Consider the following 20,145-nt stretch of genomic DNA (forward strand, 5'->3'; position numbering starts at 1 on the left):
CTCCATGTTTTGTCTCTCACAGGACAGGGGTAAACTGACACTTTGTGAATAAAAATAACAGTGAAAATTAATAGCAGTAATAATTTTATTTGCGTCCTTCCACTTGTTGTATAACATTGTTAAAAAGTTGCGTGCAAGTAGCTATCCTCAGTGCACAAGAGCTTTTGCCGCAGTCCACAGAATTAAGATGAATATTTTTTAATAAGATACAACAATATTTTATTTACCTAAACAATCATTTGCAGAGATGTTGGAGTACTCTGTGTGGTGGAAACATCTAGGCAATGCAAATACAAACATACAGTCTACATACTGGGAAGCAGAGCTCAGAAGTACCCAGGCTAGTGCTGCATAAAGCCAACTTGATGTGGTAGAGTTTGTGAGCTTAGGACCCATTTGATAGTGGCTGAACTATTTCTGGACTTGAGTTAATTCTAGAGAAAATATAGCTACTTTAACACAATGCTACAAATGAGTTACTAAGTCCCCTGGATTCAACACCTCTCCCCCTGGAGGGATACGTCTCACTAGATCAGGTTGCCCAAGGCCACGTCCAGCCTGGCCTTGAACACCTCCAGGAATGGGGCCTCAACAACCTCTATGGGCAACCTGTTCCAGGGCCTTACCACCCTCAAAGTGAAAAACTTCCTCATGGCTCTCCTCTGGACATGCTCCAGCAGGTCCATGTCCTTCTTATGTTGGGGACTCCAGAGCTGGATGCAGTACTCCAGGTGGGGTCTCACCAGAGTGGAGTAGAGGGACAGAATCACCTCCTTTAACCTGCTGGCCACACTTCTTTTCATGCAGCCCAGGATATGGTTGGCCTTCTGGGCTGCGATCGCACATTGCTGGCTCATGTTGAGCTTCTCGTCAATCAGCACCCCCAGGTCCTCCTCCTCAGGGCTGCTCTCCAGCCATTCCCTGCTGAGCCTGTATTTGTGCTTGGGATTGCCCCGACCCAGATGTAGGACCTTGCACTTGGCCTTGTTGAACTGCATGAGGTTGGCTTGGGCCCACCTCTCCAGCCTGTCCAGGTCCCTCTGGATGGCATCCCTCCCCTCCAGCATGTCTTCCTCACCAAACAGCTTGGTATCATCGGCAAACTTGCGACCCCACTGTCCATGTAGCCGACAAAAACATTGAACAGTACAGGCCCCAGTACTTACCCCTGAGGAACGCCGCTCGTCACTTCTCTCCACTTGGACATCGAGCTGTTGACTGCAACTCTTTGAGTGCAACCGTCCAGCCAGTTCTTTATCCAGCAAGTGGTCAGAACGTAGGTGCGTTGTATTTAGCCATCTACACCATGGCATGATTATTTATCCAAATTCAGTTACTTGTAAATGAATAATCAAGTGCTGATTCTACATTGACCCTCTGTTTTTAGCAAACTGTACCGACACAGTTTTTTCCACTTCTAATATTTGTCTTAAGCCTTTAAAAGTGGCAGGTTGTATATGGGCCTTTTAACCTCTTTGTGTTTTTCTTCCCTTGTTAAAGGAAATAGATTTAATATTAGTTGTAAAATTCATGAGTAGATGAAGATATAAGTCAATATTACTAAAAATTAGTGAATCACTATGGCAACAAAACCCATCAGAACAGTACAGATAAAGGAGAGCTAGGCAGGGTAAATCCAGTCTAAAAACATCAAGCCATGTCTTTTTCCTGATTGCATCTTTGTAATGTGTCAGTGGAGAATCTAAATCAGATGACTTACTGCGTCATAGAATAACCACATGTTCCTGCAGAGCCGCACCTTCTTTCCACTACACCACTCTTACTGTCCTCCTTCAAGATCAGATTTTATTGCTATGACATTTACTTGCTTTTTTGTTTACTCTAACTTTTTTATCTCTCTTCCTTTTCTTTTTTTTCCTGGTATGCACAAATCAGGATTGATACTCCATCTGTGAGAATAATCCTACCTATTGTATAATGTTATGATTATAGTCTGTGCTCTGAACTATCAATCAGCTCTTCAAGAACATTATGAGCATTAAGTGGAGATGTTTAACATATTTTGGGGAGTCTGTCAGCTTTCCTGGTATATCTATTCTTGAGAAGATGAGAAATTCTAGTCTGAGAACCAGAATAGAAATATTTTGAAATATCTCATTTTAAAAAATTTAATATCAAGAAAGATAAAAAATGAATAGCTATCACTACTGAGCTTAGAAACAAATTTTAATTGAGGATCCTTTTCAATATACCCTCAGTTTTAATTAATTGAATGGTTTGATTGAAATCCAAATTGCTACAAATGGATTTTCTCATTCTGTGATCAGTCTTTTTTAGAAAAAAAGGAATAAAACAACAAAAAAGCATTAAATGTTGTTAATGTTGGCATTTGGTTTCCTTCAAGATTTGTTTCAAGTTGTTTTCATCGACCTATTGCAGTGACTCACCTGAATTAAAAGTGACTTTGCTAAGACATTGTCTGTATAACCTCCATGAGAAGTTACCCATTCTCACTCACACAGTGGAATTTAAATCTTTCTTTCTACTTAATTGTACTCTACCTATAAGCGTCAGCTTTCAGACAGGCGTCATTTCTAAAATGTTTTTTGACCATGACGCATTGCTAAAGGATGTTCTAGAAGTCTGAAGAAAACAATTTCTCTTTATCGGCCCTTATTTTAAGGAATATCCACACTAAGCCAAGCCCAGATACTGGGAATAGCTTTGATAAAGATATCTCTTGTCCCATTAGACATACTATTTCATGAGGAAGCCTACAGCTTTCAAGCAAGCTAAAGCACTTTTACATGACCTAATTTGTCTGCTGACATTCCACAGATAGCATAAAAGCAGGCCAGGTTCCTTCCTAAAGTAAGTATTTTAAATCAATAGAATTATACCAGTAAACATATACTGCATATAATTAAGTCCTTAAATTACTCTAATACTATTAACAACGTTATTTATGAATATAAATGTTCCCCTGAAAATGAACCTTTTAAATATTTTAACTGTAAACAATATCAGATACCAATAAGTTGTGTATTTATCAGGGTTATTTTACGACAGTTCATATCAACAGAAAGTACACTATCACACCCAGGAATACAAAAAATCATTCATGCACATTCAAGTGCCTATTCCATGTACCTTAAGTTATCTATACAGTCTTTTCTACACATTCATTTTTAACACCTGTTCCAATCCACAACATATGTAGTATGACTATTTCTTCATTAGTAATGGAGATGCTGAGATTTTTTATTTTGCAGATTTGGGGAATTTTTTGTTACTAATTTCTGTTTAGTTAAGGACATATATATTTTCCAAAAATTCAAATAACAATCATATCCACGATTTAAAAATAAATAAAAGTGTATGTGTCGTGGTTTAGGCCAAATCCACCACTGGGGACCCGAGGGACCCCAGACGGGACCGACAGATGCTCCCCACTACCCCTTTACAAAGAGAGAGGCAGAGGAGGAAAAAGAGACTTAAGAGTTTAGAAGAAACTAAACTACTTTAATGAAATATTAATAATAAAATAAAAAGAAATAATGAAAAATATATACAAAACCGTATCAAGCTCCCGAGATGACAATCATGTCACCGGCTGGCACTGGGGCAGTCCCAGGCTGGACTCAGTGACGGACGGGAACTGGATTCCGGATCTGGAGTCAGGATTGGGATCACAGGCAGACAGAGTCCTCCTCAGACGTCGGCCATTGAAGGAAGAGCCCCTGACCCTTTGATCCCTCAGCTTTTATACTGAGCATGAGGCAGATGGGATGGAATACCCTGTTGGTCAGTTTTGGGTCACCTGTCCTGTCCGCTCCTCCCTCCAGGTGGGACCCCACTATGCTTTTCCGCTTCCGACCCTCCAACGTGGCAAATAACAAAGCTGGTTGGCCTCGGGGCTTATGGCAATAAGTGTAAGCAAGAGCCTCTCTGCATCCCATGCCTGGGCATCAGCTATAAACAATTGGTCTTATCACTCTGAGAGAGTGAACATTGTCTGCACAATATGCAGTTAATTTCAGTAGTTAGAAGAGGCCCAGCTAAGAAGCGAAGTTACTGAACAAAATTGGTTCTGTTTTACCTCAAACCAGGACAGTATGTGATATATATTAGATTTAATCATTGATAGCCATCAAAAGATTTACTATTCCAAGTATTTACAGTCAGATTGTTTGAGGTGTTTTTTTTTTTTCAGAGTAGGGATTTCTATTTAAAACAAACAACTCCACTAAATATATACTCCTTAGCAGTTTTTGGAAATTCAGATTTAAATATAACTTCACAGAGCTTGTGAAAAAGCAACTTTATGAGTCAGCTTTTAAATTCCTGTAAATCAGCTTACTCCCATTCAGTTAGCTCAAGATCTGATTTTTAAAATACAACATGGAAATATCGCTCATCCTAGACATGACCAGAAAAGCCCAATTATTTTTTCAGGAAATTTTGTGCTCTTTTCACTTTGTCAAATAGCTGTACTGAAAAGAAATGGTATAAAGCATAGTGACATCTGAGAAATTCTAAGTAGCCAGAGATTTACTAATCCTCTTTCAAGAGTACCGAACAACATGGAAAAAGGGAAAGAAAATGAAGAATAGCATTTTTATGCACATCCAGCTCTGCCTCCCTTGATAGAAGTGTGAAGTGAGGATTGCTTAAATGGAAAAAGGTGATGAAAAGCAGCATGAAATCTATCCACCATATGACCAATGCAAAACACAGTCTAGAGCTAAAATAGAAAGGCTTAAACTGTAAATATTTTCCAAAACCTAAAAATTATTTGCCAAAAGTCTTTGTAGCTAGAAAATGAGCCACTGATGCATATTAAAATTTACTCCACTGTCTTTGATCCATCTTCTGTATTATCTATCTCCAAACATTCTATGTTTTGAATGAAAAGACCAGTGAGTCCTCTCTAACCTCACAAGTTTCTTTCTGTATCTCTCCATAGATCTGCTACCTCTTCTTTCTTTCCCCTGGATTTCCTGCACTACTTTGAAATCTTACCCACTTCTTGATGAGTGAATCTTAAAAAAAAAAAATAAGAGCCTAATTTCTCTTGTCCTATTAAAATAAACCACAGTTTAGATGAGAGCTAAATTTAGCTAGATCTATGAACTATTATTCTCAAGAATGATTCATGTGCTTGAGGCCATTTTCTTGACCATCAGAAATCCATGAGCAGTTCTTATCTAATGCTGTGCAGCAGGGTGCAGGGGGGGGCAGTGGCTCCCTAGGGACAGGGAGGCTATGAGTGTGGGGGGGCCCCTGGTGTGGGCAGGGCAAGGCCTGGCAGCCAGGTCCTGTCCCACCGCCCCAGCCAGGACCAGGGCAGGCTGGGGAGCAGCCCCAGCCCTGAGCACTGGGGACCTCCCTGGGGATGGGGACAGGCTGAGGTCAGGCTGGGATGTCAGCCTGCTGGTGGGGGTCAGGGTAAGACCCCATGAGGGGAACTGGGGTGAGACACAGCCTTGAGATGGCCCAGCAGGGCCATGGGAATGTGAACGAGATGAGATTGGCCCAGGCTCAGGCTCAGGTTCTGGCCGGGCCAGGGGCACGGCTGCAGTCAGCACAGGCTGAGACTATGCCTGACAGCATCCGCTTAAATCTGCTCCGGAGCTAAAGAGATGGGAGACCCCACTGAGCTGTCTTGGTGTGCTTTGTCCAAATCAGCTGCTGCCTTGTGTCCAAGCTGGCCCCGAGCCCCAGCAGCCGAATGCCCTTGAGCCCATATGCATTCATGTCCCTGAAAACATCATCATAGTCATTTTCATGTTTTGTATATTGCTGCTGCACGAAAGAGCTGTGAGCAGCTCTTAGAAATCACTTCAATTCTTTTACAGCTTCTAGAACACTAAAAGGGAGGAGGAAGTTTATTCCAACCATGTGCCATTTACATGGGAACAATATATGTGTACATATGTTTGAGAAAGAAAACAATTATATAAAAATTCTTTTTTTTCCCTTCTTTCAACTATTAATAAGGGTGAAAACTCAGAATATACAAACTGCCTATGTAAACTGAAATATTGACATATTTAGCAAAAATATTACCATTTATTATAACAGTTGTTACCTTTAATTCAGGGGGTTAATATACCTTTGCCTGAGTAGATGGATGTATGGAAGCCACTAACCAGTATCTCTGTTGAATTTCTGGTTTTGTGTTATCAGTACAAGTGCTAGTAAACAGACTTCTACTAATTTAAGGAAAGAGAGGAGCCAATTCTGGTTGAGTGGCATAACTGGATAAAGGTATCTTCTATCAAAAGTACACACCTCTTCTGTCCCTAATTGTGTTTTATCTTTATGAAGCTTTTCTCTAGATCACTCCTTTGGGAAAATAAAGTTTACAGATCAAAAAATGGATATTTACGTATGAATATGCTAAATCTTTTTGTCTGTTTTGCAGGTGTTTTACCAAAAAATCTGGTGACAACAGGAAAGACAGCAAAAGAGATAGGTATATCTTACAGATTATTTATCATTCCACCACTGAAAATCAAAATTCAAAACACTTGTCTTTACTTGCTAGAGCAAGAATGGCTTCTACTGCATGGACTTAGAGAAAAACGTCATACAAATATCAGAGGGAACAGTGACTGTGCATTTGTCATACTGCAAACACTGCAATACAAATTCTGGCAAGCTACTTCTGTCTTTCCTGTTCATTGTGAATTCTCTAAACCACTAGTAAATTAAACAAACAAATAGAAACCATCTTGAGAACAATTCTTTTTGTTTGTTTGTTTGTTTGTTTGTGTTTTTTGTAAGAGTTAGCTCCATTTTATGTGTGACTTGCTTTTTATGACACAAACAGCTGAGTCACATGAAATGTACTCTCCAAGCACTCACTCACTCCAAGTAGCTTTTTATTCTACAGTACAAAAAAGTAGTACCACAACTAAATGTATGAATTTTTCTGGCATCACAGATAGTCATCACCATTTCTTGTTATGCTTGCTAATTTCTTTTACAACATCAAAAGAATTATGAGCAAAATTTCTCTAAGTAGTGAAATATCTGATCGTCAATTTTGTATCGACTTAACCTGCAGTATATGACATACCAATCACTGATTTCGTAGAAATAAAGCACCATGCAGAAGATAGTCATGCTGTGTCAATGGTTTAAAAAAAGATATCTTGTGATAAGAGATCTTAAATTTCATAGTCACAATATCTTAATAATCATTTCAAGTGCCTCTTATAAAAGCTTTGAAGGCTGACAAATAGCTTCTAAATATACTGTTCCATCTGTCTGTCTCTTTTGTTCTGCAGAGTTATTTTTTCTGTTTATAAAATGCTAGCCATTTATAGAAATATTACGTGTCTTCTTTATGGAATAAAAGAGACAAAGAATTTTCTTAGTTAGAGGAGTCTGAAATCTAAAAATTTTGCACAGAAAAATTATCCATTGAACTTGATGAGGTATTCAAAGCAGGACTGGGTGGTGGGGTGGAGATGGAAAGGATGTTGCTCTGTCCTATAAAATAATTATATGGAACCAGAACATAAAGATATTTTCCACGGGGGGGGGGGGGGGGGACACGGGACACTAAAATCGATTTTTCTCAGAATTCTGGTCATTGGCATGCAAATGTTTCCAATAAATGGCTACCACACAGACAAATGGCTGATTCAGTACAGTTGTTTGGTACATATATAGTGCTTCTGATACATGAAAACACAGTGCTGATAGTCTCATTATATTCTTAAATACCTCAGATTTGCACAGCTGAAAAAGTTCCATTTATTTTGAGTTTCTTCAATGCAAAATATGTAGTCTATTTGTTTAATTTGCTTTATTTTAAAAACAAAATTGAAGGAAACTTTTTGCTTCTTTAAACTTCAAGGAAAAAAATCAATTATACATTGTTTTCTGTCTTTAATATTTATTTTTAGTTACAAATCCAGGCCAAAACCAAAACTCTAATAATTTTAAATCAGATTTTTTACATGAAAACCTAGCTCAGGCTCTGACCATAAATGGTACTTTTATTAAAGGTCTGCTACCCTTTGTTGAACGCCTGACTCTGGAGCAGCCAGCTATTTTTATATAAAGCTACTGGTGACAAAATAGTGGCTGAAATAGATGTCATAGCAGCAGTCGATGAGACAAGACAGGGTACAGTTCTCCATACGATGATTCTTTAATTCACTATGATGCAAAGCGCTTTTTTTTTTTTTTTTTTTTTTTTAAAGGGGTTTACTGTGTGGGATTCCTAGAGTGGCAAAAGGCATTTAAATCTCAAGATGAGGAAATTGTCTCAGCATACTGCATCGATCAACATGGGTATGCTAATATTAGCATTTTGTGTATTTAACAAATGGCTCTGCATTCTACTCCAGAGGTGGGGTACCTAGAAGTTTTGCATTTCAATGTTTAATTTCAATTAACCAAATTCCTTTGGACTAAGCTTTAACTTCCTCCTAAAGCACACAGACCTACAGCTAAGAACTGCAGAAAAACTGTGTACAAAAACTGTGATGTATTATTATTATTTTACATGTTTGTGCTTCAAATGTTCTACTTAGGTGTACTTGTGCCCACGTACATTGGACTGCAAATGTTCAAAGAATGTAAAATAAGCAATTTATGTGTGCAAACCACACAAACTTTTTAACAACTGACATACAATAAGGTAAACAATAACTGCATACCTTATATAGAGAGAGACAGATTTTGTAATGATCGTTTTTCTAATATTTTGGTAAGTGTGTAATGAAAGCTTATTTTAAGAATTCTATTTAAATTATAAACTTTTCTTATAGTATTTTTGGGCAGGGGTAGTCAGGAGAGAAGAGGAAAAGGTCTTGGAAGGATGGTAAAACAAATACGTAGGGTTAAAATACAGGGTAGGATTTAACTACCTGTACCTGCATCAAATTTTTTTCAAAGTTTTGCGGTTTTTACAGAGTGAATTTTGAGTGAGGGATGTTCTTTCAGACAATAACATAGTAAGAGTAACTATTAGGAATAATAATTTTTCTAGGTGCATGGGTGTATGTATCTGTGTGATCATACGACAAAATTATATTTTCTTCGGGGTTTTATGCGTCATCGATTTATACTTGGGTTTTTAGTACCAGTAAGCACATTGTCTAGAAGCTTGTTGTATGATCAGAGTGGTTTTCATGATTATTTTGTGGGGTTTATTATTATTTTATGGTGATACCCAAAAAAGACTTAAAAACTTAAAACAGAAATACTTAAAATACCTAATCCTCCCTTGTGCCATAGTTCACTTTTTCTTGGATTTCTTTCCACTACCTCTCATTGAAAAACTCTAACACATGCTGGAGTGGTAGTCTTACAATCCAGTCATCTGTGTCTCTGAAGAGCAGGGATGATCTGGAGATGGTCACGGATGTCAGTGAAATCTGCAAATACTTGATTAACGCTGCCAAGATTGCAAACAAAGGAGCTAGTTGCTGCCACTAAAAGAAATGGTAAAGCAGATAAAGGTGCCCTGTGATCTAGATTGCAACAACCAGTTCATCCCAGTCAAAAAAACCCCATGAATATCCTTTGCTCATTATCTATCAGCATCAAAACAATGAGGCAAAAGTAATGAGCTACCTTGCCTATTTCCGTCTCTCTGAGATTTTCAGGTTGGTTTTGGTTTTTTATTTTTTTCTTTTTAAGCTTTACATTTCAAACATAGTAAATTGCTTTAGTTTCTTATATTTAGCAAGAGATTATCTTAGTTCTGTGTGTAATTTGTCACGCAGTTACTTATTATTATTTACATGCATGCCTGTCATTCCACGGCTCAGCTCTACGTTGAAGATTTACTGTCATTTTGAGCACTTATTTCCACATGAATATGAGCTCTCAACCACTTTGAGACCAAAGAAATACATACAGACAATATTAAGCTACCTTAACCTATATTTCATTCTTTTCTACAATTCTTACAGTATCTGTGTGTCTGAGGCACACCTGGATTCTTACACTTTAATGAACTATTAACCAAAAAACTGAGAACAGCTGTCCACTGAACACCAGACTGAAGGAAGATATAACAAGCTCAGCTATTCAGGAGACAACAGGCAGTCAGAAATAGATTATTGGGCCAACATGCACAGTTTCTGTGCCTGATAGTGCCGCTGTTTTCCATGATCTTTAGCATGCCACCTTCCTGCTTTCTTATCTCTCTTTCCCTTTTATCTTTAGTCTATACTGGCTGTAAAAACTTCAGGGTACCTCATTTATAATGTAAGCTGGTAGGCATTACATTGGTTTGGGGTTTTGAGGCGTTTTCATATGTTTTTCCTTGTCATAGTTTCTAAAATTAATTAGCCATGCCAGTCCTGAAGAAAAGGGGTCTTGGTTCCATGGGGACATAATTTTTGTTAAAGATCAGAGAGGGTAAGAACCCAGGAGTTTATAGACCTGTGGCTAAGATAGGTGTGTAGGACACACTGAAATGGAAATAGTGGTCTAACTAAGACTGAGCTTTCAGTCAAAACTGGATTTATGATATCTTAAGTGACCTCCCTATTTATTTGACCATTCCTGTGTCTCTGTCTCTGTTAAAATGAATGCATTTTTGAAACATCTTGGCTTAATCCAGATGTGAAGTAAGAACTTTTTCCACTTTTATTTACAGATATTTGTCAAACAGGAAAATTGATCTCATGCAGGTTTAGTACTACATTCTGTCAAAATAATTGCATTAAATCCCCAAATGCTACTGTAGTGCAAATTAATAATAAAACCAGCAATAATAGTAACAATTAATTTTATTATTTTTATGCACAGAAACAGGGTAATTCTTCTTTGCCTTTAACACGTTTTCAAACTAAGTGATCATTGTAAATGTAAAATTTTCATACATTTACTGCTATAACCCAAGTCTATTCAGAAATAATTTCAAGGTCAAATAGAGGCCTATGTCAGCTATCTACAAGAGAATAATCATTTTTCCTTAGATCAACTTCATCGTGGCTTCAATCTTCGTTATGGCAACTGCAAAGGAAATTTTGTAATTCCTCTGGATATTTCTGATAAGAGGCAATGTGGAAACTGATTAGGAACAATCAATTCAACATGAATAAATGAAGACTAATAATTTATACAAGGTTTCCACTGTCAATGGGAAAAAGTATATACTGGAATTTATTTGAGCATTACCTTTATTTCTTCCTTCACTCTTCATCTACTCTGAGAATATAATGCTGGTGAGAGTTTAGGAACTTTTCTGCACATTCTCCCTTTGCTGTCTTACCAAGCGGTTACTGGGGTGGATAAAAATTTTATTCTCTGGAATTGATGAGGACAGGAGTAATTTGGTCACTGAAACTCTTCTTTCTTATTCTTTCTTTTTTCTCTCTCCTTGTCTTACTTGTTAAGAAGGATTTTGACACAAGAGATAACGAATCTATACCAGCTGTGTTATTAATTTTGAATGAGACATTAAGCAACAGTTCTTCTGAAGGAAGAAGAGCAGATAATTCAGACTAGTAGATTGCATTAATTCTGATTAAGTATATATTTTAAAATAGGTGGCCTTTTTCAGCTCCTGTATTGGTATGATGTACTTGGTCACATATGCTCGCATGTAAATATGGCTCCAATTGCTGGGGAAACCTTTAGGTAAAATCTTGCTCTAGCAATTCCCATCAGCTTTTCTGCCTGATAGCCCCAGATTTCACCAGCCTAGCGATTCCATTTAATGATCTTTTATCACCAGCTCTTGGCACCATAACACTTGATATAAATTAGAGTCAATCTAGTAAAGAGCAAACCCCAAAGCTGGGGAAAAAATATACAGCTTAAGATATCCTCCCCTCAGACGTTTTTGGTTCTGGCTATAGGAAGCCCTTTTCATTTAGAGTCCAGTTCTTATGCTAACTTTTCTCAGCCTTTCACTTTTTAAAGTGTTCATTAATTTATTTAACAAAAAAAAATGTGACTGTACTCTGCATAGTCCACCTTAAAGCAAATTACTGGAATTTTTATTAGATAAATTTATGACTTTCATGCAGATACGACTGATAAATGGATTGTCTCTTCAAAAAGAAGTAACTTCAAAAGCTGAAAAGAATAGCAGATGAAAAGGAGGTCATTTCATTTGACTTCTCTCAGCAGAAAAACAACCTGTAATGTTTGCTTCAAGCAGTTCATTACAACTACCTCTAAAACACAGAACAAGACTATAAACGCACAGATTACCTTCATTGCTACCCCTTCTACCCCAATTAAAATGATGTTTAAAGGTGTTTAAAATGTGCAAGAGCGAAATTTTGCACTGGGATAAGCTGGCAGTATTCTCCTTGATTTCAAAGAACGATTGCTAAAATCACCTGGGAGTACAGTGTGCCCCTTAGTGATGTGTGGTGATGGAGATGTACACTAGCAATTGTTTGTGTGGATTGCATTGAGTTTACCCTTAGGATAATACACAGAAGCTGTCTGTGACAAGTACTGACATCTCACTTGGACATGTGATACTCAGATGCGCAGAGAATTCTGACCCCCTTCTGTAAGTGCTATATCTTTTTCATACCTGCTCCCCCACCTCCAACCTTTTTCCTCATATTTCTCCCATTCAGTTAGAAGTTGCCTTCCACAGTGCACTTCTTTTGCAGCTTTTCAGACTGGAGACAGTTTTGTCACAAACAAGGTGTGCATCTGCTCCTTGGAAAGACTCTCAACTATTTCTCTACTTCTTAATACCATTGACAGCAATACATAAATACCATTTCAGTATCTTTAACATCATTACAGTCAATGGGATAATATGTTAAAGTTTTATTAGTTTACTAATTTGTAGCCAAAACAACTGCATTTCACTGTTTTGTTTGGGTTTTGGTTTTGTTTTGGTTTGGTTTGGTTTTTTTTTTTGAAGGCAGTGCTTTTTTGTTTACTTTTGAGTTTTTTGTTGGGTTTTGGGGGTGGATTGTTTGTTTATTTGTTTGTTTATTTGTTTGTATCAAAAATAGAAAATAGGTGCTTCTAGAGGATATTGATAAGATGTGACTTCTCCATGGTTAGACTCATGGAGTTTGGACAGAGATTTCAATACTATGAAAACTAACTGAATAAGTCCACCATCCTTAGCAGAAGCCACTATCTGACTGCTTGCTTCCATATCAAAAGAGACATCTTTAGATTTCTCAGTCAGCTGTTAGTGGTTTCTTTCTATTTAATTCTTCTGGCTGGGAGTGCCAGGAAGACACTATTGAATGAAGTAATATCTTCTTAATTACTAATTCCTCATAGAGATAGAAGTAGCTCTTTTCCCTTTCGCTGGTGCAAACTTCTGATGACATTTCAGACCTCAAAAATCTTCTTAGGAGTATGTAGGGATACTATGGACCATTAAGCTGACTTAAGACATCCTAGGTTTAACTGTATGCAAAGGGTGGAAGACAGCAAAATATCTTTATTTATGTGTGCTCCTAGAATATGTTTAGCTGAAGAAAATGGAAAAATTTTGAAATGTATACCGAAATAAATTCATTTCCCCACATAATTCTGTAGTTAATGCATGCTATGGGTTGGTTTGTTTTTCTTCTCAGAATAAACAGTGTGAAGAGAGAAAAAAAAAAAATGTTGCCCGGGAGGAAGAATTAGGACTTCAAGTTTACATTTTTATATTACCAACCCTGAGCTTCTCTCCTATTTTATAGGTTAGACCAGGGTATACAAGACTGGGCTGACACAATCTCATAAATCATCTCTCATTTATATGAACAACCACGTGGTTTTTTTTTCTCAGTATACTTAATGTTTTATAATCAAATACTTTTTACAGTTCATGGGCTAAAATGAGTAACATACTTGCAGCTATGGTTCACTATTTTCACCACACAAAAATATAATAAAATTATAATGTAAGATTGACTGAAAGTAATTATTCCATTACTAACTTTAAAAAGAGGTAGTTATTAACAAATTGTATGCTGCATAGAAAGCAGATAAATTATTTTAAAAAATGGCTGCTATGCAGTTCTAAAAAGCTGATCAATCAGGTTTGATTTATGTCATTATTATTCAAACAAATCTGTAAAAACCATAAGGTAATACATATATTATGTAATCCATCAAGAGGCAGATATATATTGCATAAAGTCAAGCCCCACATTCTAGACTTTTTATGGGGACAGTTAGGCAATACAGCCACTGTTATAGTGACTTTGATACTTAAAGAAAATTTACGTAATAAAATAGCCAAGTGTTGAAAGAATCTTAAAGTACCCTCTGAGTTTAAGTACACTTCTGTTTCTCTTGTTACATGCCAGAAATTCATCCTGGTCACCTCTGATTACCGTAAAAGGGTTCTTCATTCCCTGACTTCTGTGACTGCAGCTGTCCCTTTGGTCCAGACAGTTTCTATCTGGGAAACACTTTATTCCCTTTTTTGACAGCTGACAGTGGCTGAGGTATGCAGTCTCTCACTATGTGCATTTGTCAGACTCTTCAGTTAGGAAAACCCTGTTGGCATTTACAAAGTTATCCTGAGCTCAAGACAGCTTACAGTCCAGTAAAAATAAAAGTGTTCATTCCCAGCATCCAATAGAAACAGCTATGGTCTTTGTTTGCTTGTTTTGATAAAAGATGCAGTTCAAGAAGTAAAGGTTAAGTAACATTAAGACAGAATTGTCAGAATTCAATTCCTCTGTCCATCAGACCACCTTCATATATTTGACATTGTCATAGTGGAGCTTCCGTCTTTCTGCATTCCTTGTTTCTGAGGTTACATCTTAAGTGAGAACTCTTGTAGCTTAGCATTTAGCTTTTATAACTGTTTTGCTTTTTTGAAGTACTTCAGAGGGCCTAGACAGTTTAAATCCTACTGAACTTCATTCTTTCTTTTTTACGAGAAGGCATAGACTGGCCACTCTTTTTCACCGAAGTATGCATGTCTTAATATCTATGGAACCGGAAATGTCTCTTTTTTTATACTAGATACCAATTCTTGGACTTGACTGGCCAATTTATGACTATTTGAGTACAGATGGAGAAAAAGGAAAGTCGTCCTTTACTGGGTCAGGCACAATTACACATGAACTACAGCCAATCTAACCTGGGTATGCAGCAATCCTACCTTTTGCAGCCCTCAGCTGCGTGGTTCAGTTATTAGCGCTAGCTGTGATGCTCATGTAATCATTTGGTGAGATGTTTTGTTTAGCTGTTCTGGCTGAGAACTAACCACTTTGTGTTATAGGACCAGGTTTGGTTGAAGATGCTGTGGAAGCACATCTTCATCCTGCATCTATCTGTCAGTGTAAAGCACCTTCTCTACCGAATCTTGCCTTCTATATTAGTTTGTACATTTGCTAACACATTTAATAAAAAAGCTGAGTAAAATACATTGTAATCACTAAGAAGCCTCTGTTGATTGAAATTTACACCACTTAATGTTGACATTGTGCTTACTGTGACTGATCTTTTACTACCTTTCTTTTAAGGGCACTGCATACGGCACAAAGCAGTTTATTTGTAGATAGGAATCAAAACAAAGTGCTTGCCTTACAGATATTTTATTAATTAGGTTATAATCTTTTCTTAATGCAGAATGAATAGACAAAAATGTAATCTAGAATTTCCATCCAAGGACCCAGCCTAACATTTACCGACAGTTCGATCCTCTATGAATTGTGACTAGATTTAGATGAGTTAGAAAGTTAGTCACCAGTCTTGTTGACTGGATCGTTCTGAGGTGATAGACTCATCTCCCAAGAGTGTGAGGTCTAAACCGTTAGGGGTGTTGGAACTTTCTCTAAGGCTTTTATCTTGAGAGGAGAGGAGAGGACAGGATCATAAAGAGACTGAGCAAGGCAGCAAATACAGTAGGACTGACACTAGAGAGGGAGATACCAGTAAATTAGCTGAAAAGAGAGCCAGCAGAGGTCAGGGACCCATGAGAGAATTCAGGTTTCTCCTACTAAAGCTGGCCACCTTTCTCTTCCACCACCCACTTGTTCTGTGTCTAAATCTTGAAATAAAACTTATAACATGGATGTACAATTTGTAAATTCCTGTCATTGCTACCAGTTTCCTTTGGGATTCTGAGCAAGCCCATCATCTACAGGACTCAACTCGTATTCTGTAAAAGTGGACACTTTTACATAGCACTTCTCACCAGCAGTATCATAGGTTATTGAGAAGCATATTAAGAAGTATTCCAGAAACTGTAACTAAATTCAGAAATACCAGCAAAGACATCTGAAAGCATTCAAGAGTTTATCAAATAACAAATTTGCATAGTTATTTAACGAGTATATCATAGCGTCTGCCCTATGCATAAGCTGGGACTGTTTACTTTTCTTTTGCATGGCTTTACAATGAATGATATGATATATTTGTATGTAAGGGGAAATTTCTTCTCTTCTTTTATCAAGTCAGGACAAAATTTAAATACCTCCATTGATATACACTGATATAACATGTTATTGGGATATAGTGTAGTTTTTCAACTAAAAGTTTCATGACCATTGAGGTAAAAATATCTAAACAAGTCCTAAAATTCTACTCATTACCTAAAAGATATTCAGTCCCCACCTGCAGATTGTGTCTGATTCCTTACTCTAATCCATTTTCAACATTTAAAATAAAATTTTATTTCCTTTATGCCTATTAAAGTCAATAGTTTTTTGTGGGGTTTCATTTTGTTCTGTTTGTCCATAATAGCATGCGAAGTAGGGCAATCACTTGCAGTTGAACAGTATCAATGTATGAATGTATGAATCCAGTAATCAGCTATGTCTGAGAAATACATGTAAAGGACAGAAGAAGGTGAATAACTCAAAACAGAAAAATACTATAAAGATACATAGGAGCCATGCCAGAAAAAGAAGCAAGGTTTAGCCAGGAAAAAAAAATTGCATGGATCAGGGAGTTAGCATAAACGAAGAAGCAGCCTTGTGAGTATAAGCAGAGGATAAACACTCATAACGAAGGTGGTTTTATGTGTACAGACCAGACACAATCCCATGTTGAAATCCACTTGGTCCCAGACAGGAACCCGATGTATTCTGGCAGTGATATTGCTGTGTCCATCATTCTGATATCTGAACGGCTAAAGAGAAAAGTGAAGTTCAAACCTTCCTGGCGCAACAGAAAATTGGACCTACTGTGAAGAATCATCTAATATATCTGTCTTACATTAAAATATGATGTCTGTTTAACGGATGCACTAGGATATGAGTGGAAAGCTAGAAATCTAGTTCAGTCAAGCACTGGCCTCTATGCTGATTGTTTAATTGGTTTTAAGCTTACTCCTGCTGATCATTAAATGCCTTTACTTTGGTATACGTTTACCCTAAGTTCCTCCAGTTCATATTAAGACTTTTCATGAGTCACTTTATTATCACCAAGTTTTTTTATGTGCATTTTATATTTAGATTATGGCATTAATTATTATTTGTAGGATAATGTAGTTATCCAAAGTAGTTAAAATTACTTTCTCCAGTAGTTGTATTTTCCAGGGCCTATATGTTTGACATTCACAGGTAGAGTAGTTGTCAAGCTTAGAATATCTTCTTTCAAGATCAAAGCAACATTCTGTAAAACACGTGATAATGTTCATGTAAGCTATCGCAATATCCAGAAAAAGCATTTTTTGTCCAAACAGATGAAATAATTTATCCTTCACAAGCATTGAATATAAATAATTACATATATGCATATTAATACTACAGTCTCTATTCATTTTAACTCATTAATATTAATCTTAACTATAATCATGGAATCATAGAATGGCTAGAGTTGGAAGAGACCTTAAAGATCATCCAGTTCCAACCCCCCTGCCATGGGCAGGGACATCTTCCACTAGACCAGGTTGCTCAAAGCCCCATCCAGCCTGGCCTTGAACACTTCCAGGGATGGGGCATTCACAACTTCTCTGGGCAACCTATTCCAGTGTCTCACCAACCTCATGGTAAAGAATTTCTTCCTAATATCTAATCTAAATTTAGCCTCTTTCAATTTCAAACTACTACCCCTCATCCTACCACTACACTCCCTGATAAAGAGTTCTTCCCTGTCTTTCCTGTAGGCCCCTTTTAAGTACTGAAAGACTGCTATAAGGTCTCCCCAGAGTCTTCTCTTCTCCAGGCTGAACAACCCCAACTCTCTCAGTCTGTCTACATAGGAGAGATGCTCCAACCGTCTGGTCATTTTTGTGGCCATCCTCTCGACTCACTCCAACAGGTCCATGTCCTTCTTATGTTGGGGGCTGCAGAGCTGGATGCAGTACTCCAGGTAGGGTGTCACAAGAGCAGAGTGGAGGGGCAAAATCATCTCCCTCGACCTGCTGGCCATGTTTCTTTTGACGCAGCCCAGGATGTAGTTGGCTTTCTGGGATGCGCGAGCACATTGCCGGGTCATGTGTAGCTTCTCATCAATCAACACCCCCAAGTCCTTCTCATCAGGACTGTCCTCAATCCGTTCTCTGTATATGTGCTTGGGATTGCAGTAAGTCAGATCCTAAAGTAGCTCAGAAAATAACAACTAGTGCACTGTTTAATACTAGGTAACATTTTGCCCCTTATGCTGTCGTAACTGACAAGCTGTATTTTTAATATAAGTAAGAGATATATCTCTGTGTAACGTTTGTGTCTACCTTAATGCAGAATGTCTGAGTATGCTGAATTTGGAAATAATATGAAGAGTTGCAAACAGTCAGTTTGAATAAGACCATGTCATATTTACTTCCTGGTCTGTGTACCTTCTATTTGTACTGTTTCCATAGTTATCTTATATATTTATTTATTACTGTACCTCATTGAAACTGAGCTGAATCAGTAGGGGGAGCTTTAAGACCCATAAGCTAAAATTGTTTTTGTGTTCTGCTACTAAAGGCTTAAAATGCCTGAGGGCTCCAGTGTTAAACATATTGCTCTGCTCAATGAATAGTGGCACAGAGATTTCTACAGATGTATGTTTGTTTCCAAAGCACTTGTAGGGTGCCTATAATCACCTTGTCCTTTGTAACATTGATTTTTAATATATATGGTTAGCCTGGGATATTTTATAACCTAAATGAAAAGCTCCTGGAAGTAAATATCACAAAGGACTGGAAGTGTATGGTTTATGTATCCAGAAATAGAAAATAATTTGTTTAAATAAACTCAAGCTGAGCACAGTAATTGATGGCTTCTTTACCCCCTGAAGTTCCATGAAATGACTGTGCCTTTATATAGTAATTAAAATGTGCCAACAACTACTTTATTGTCTCCAATGGAATTGTCAAGCATTGTTCCAAATACAAATCAGAGGCAAAGCTGCTAAACATGGTATTATCTGCCATTGTAATTTGTAGGTTTGTATTAAAAAAAGACCATCACATCATACATATGTCTCTACTAACAATCAAGACCCTGAGATCCTCTGTTCCTTTCTTATGTCTTAGATAAAAGGTAGTTCATTTTTTTTCTTAAATAAAAAATCTGTTCTGGCTATCTTGTTGTTCCTCTTTAAACCTACAAGATGCAGAAGAACTGCCATCTTTGTATCCTGTGGACAATGACTTATTTATTAAAAAGATAAATTATAAACCAAGTTTAAAGAAATGTTCTGGTTCAAACTTATTTTGAAAAGAAAGGTCTATACACCAAAGTATATCATCAAAATGGTCTAGGGAAAAAAATATTTAAGAGATTAAATTTAGGTATAAAGAATTCTGGAAATATGTACACTAAATACCCATGGACTATACTGATTTAGTTTTCATTTTCACTAAAACAGAAGACTGGAAATGCACAGCATCTATACATATCAGCTGTTTCTTTTTCTATGGAGTCTATAACCAAACAAACAACAAACCAGGAAATTCAAAATTGACTCATGGATTCTTATTTTTCAGCAAATGTTACTGTACTAGGAAAAGTTTTACTTTATTTTAAAGCATAAATGTATTTATAAGAATTAAATACTTAAAAAAATATATATTGTTTACTTATTGAAAGCAAAATATCATATGCCAATCATACTGTTCCAAACATAAATCTTTTGACACTATCAGGTATGTAGAAATATGAAATATGTCTTCCACAGAAAGCTCACTGCAGTTGTTAATAAGCCTAAAAATTACATATGTAAAATTCACAAACCACCTTAAATCTTAAATATTTTATGAAGCAATCTTAATTACACTGTGTGCCTTCTGTTACTTCTGCAGGACCTCTTTCCCACACAGTGAACGTGCTGGAATGT

The sequence above is a fragment of the Vanellus vanellus genome (genome assembly GCF_965231255.1).
Source record: "Vanellus vanellus genome assembly, chromosome: 4".
NCBI lineage: Eukaryota > Metazoa > Chordata > Aves > Charadriiformes > Charadriidae > Vanellus > Vanellus vanellus.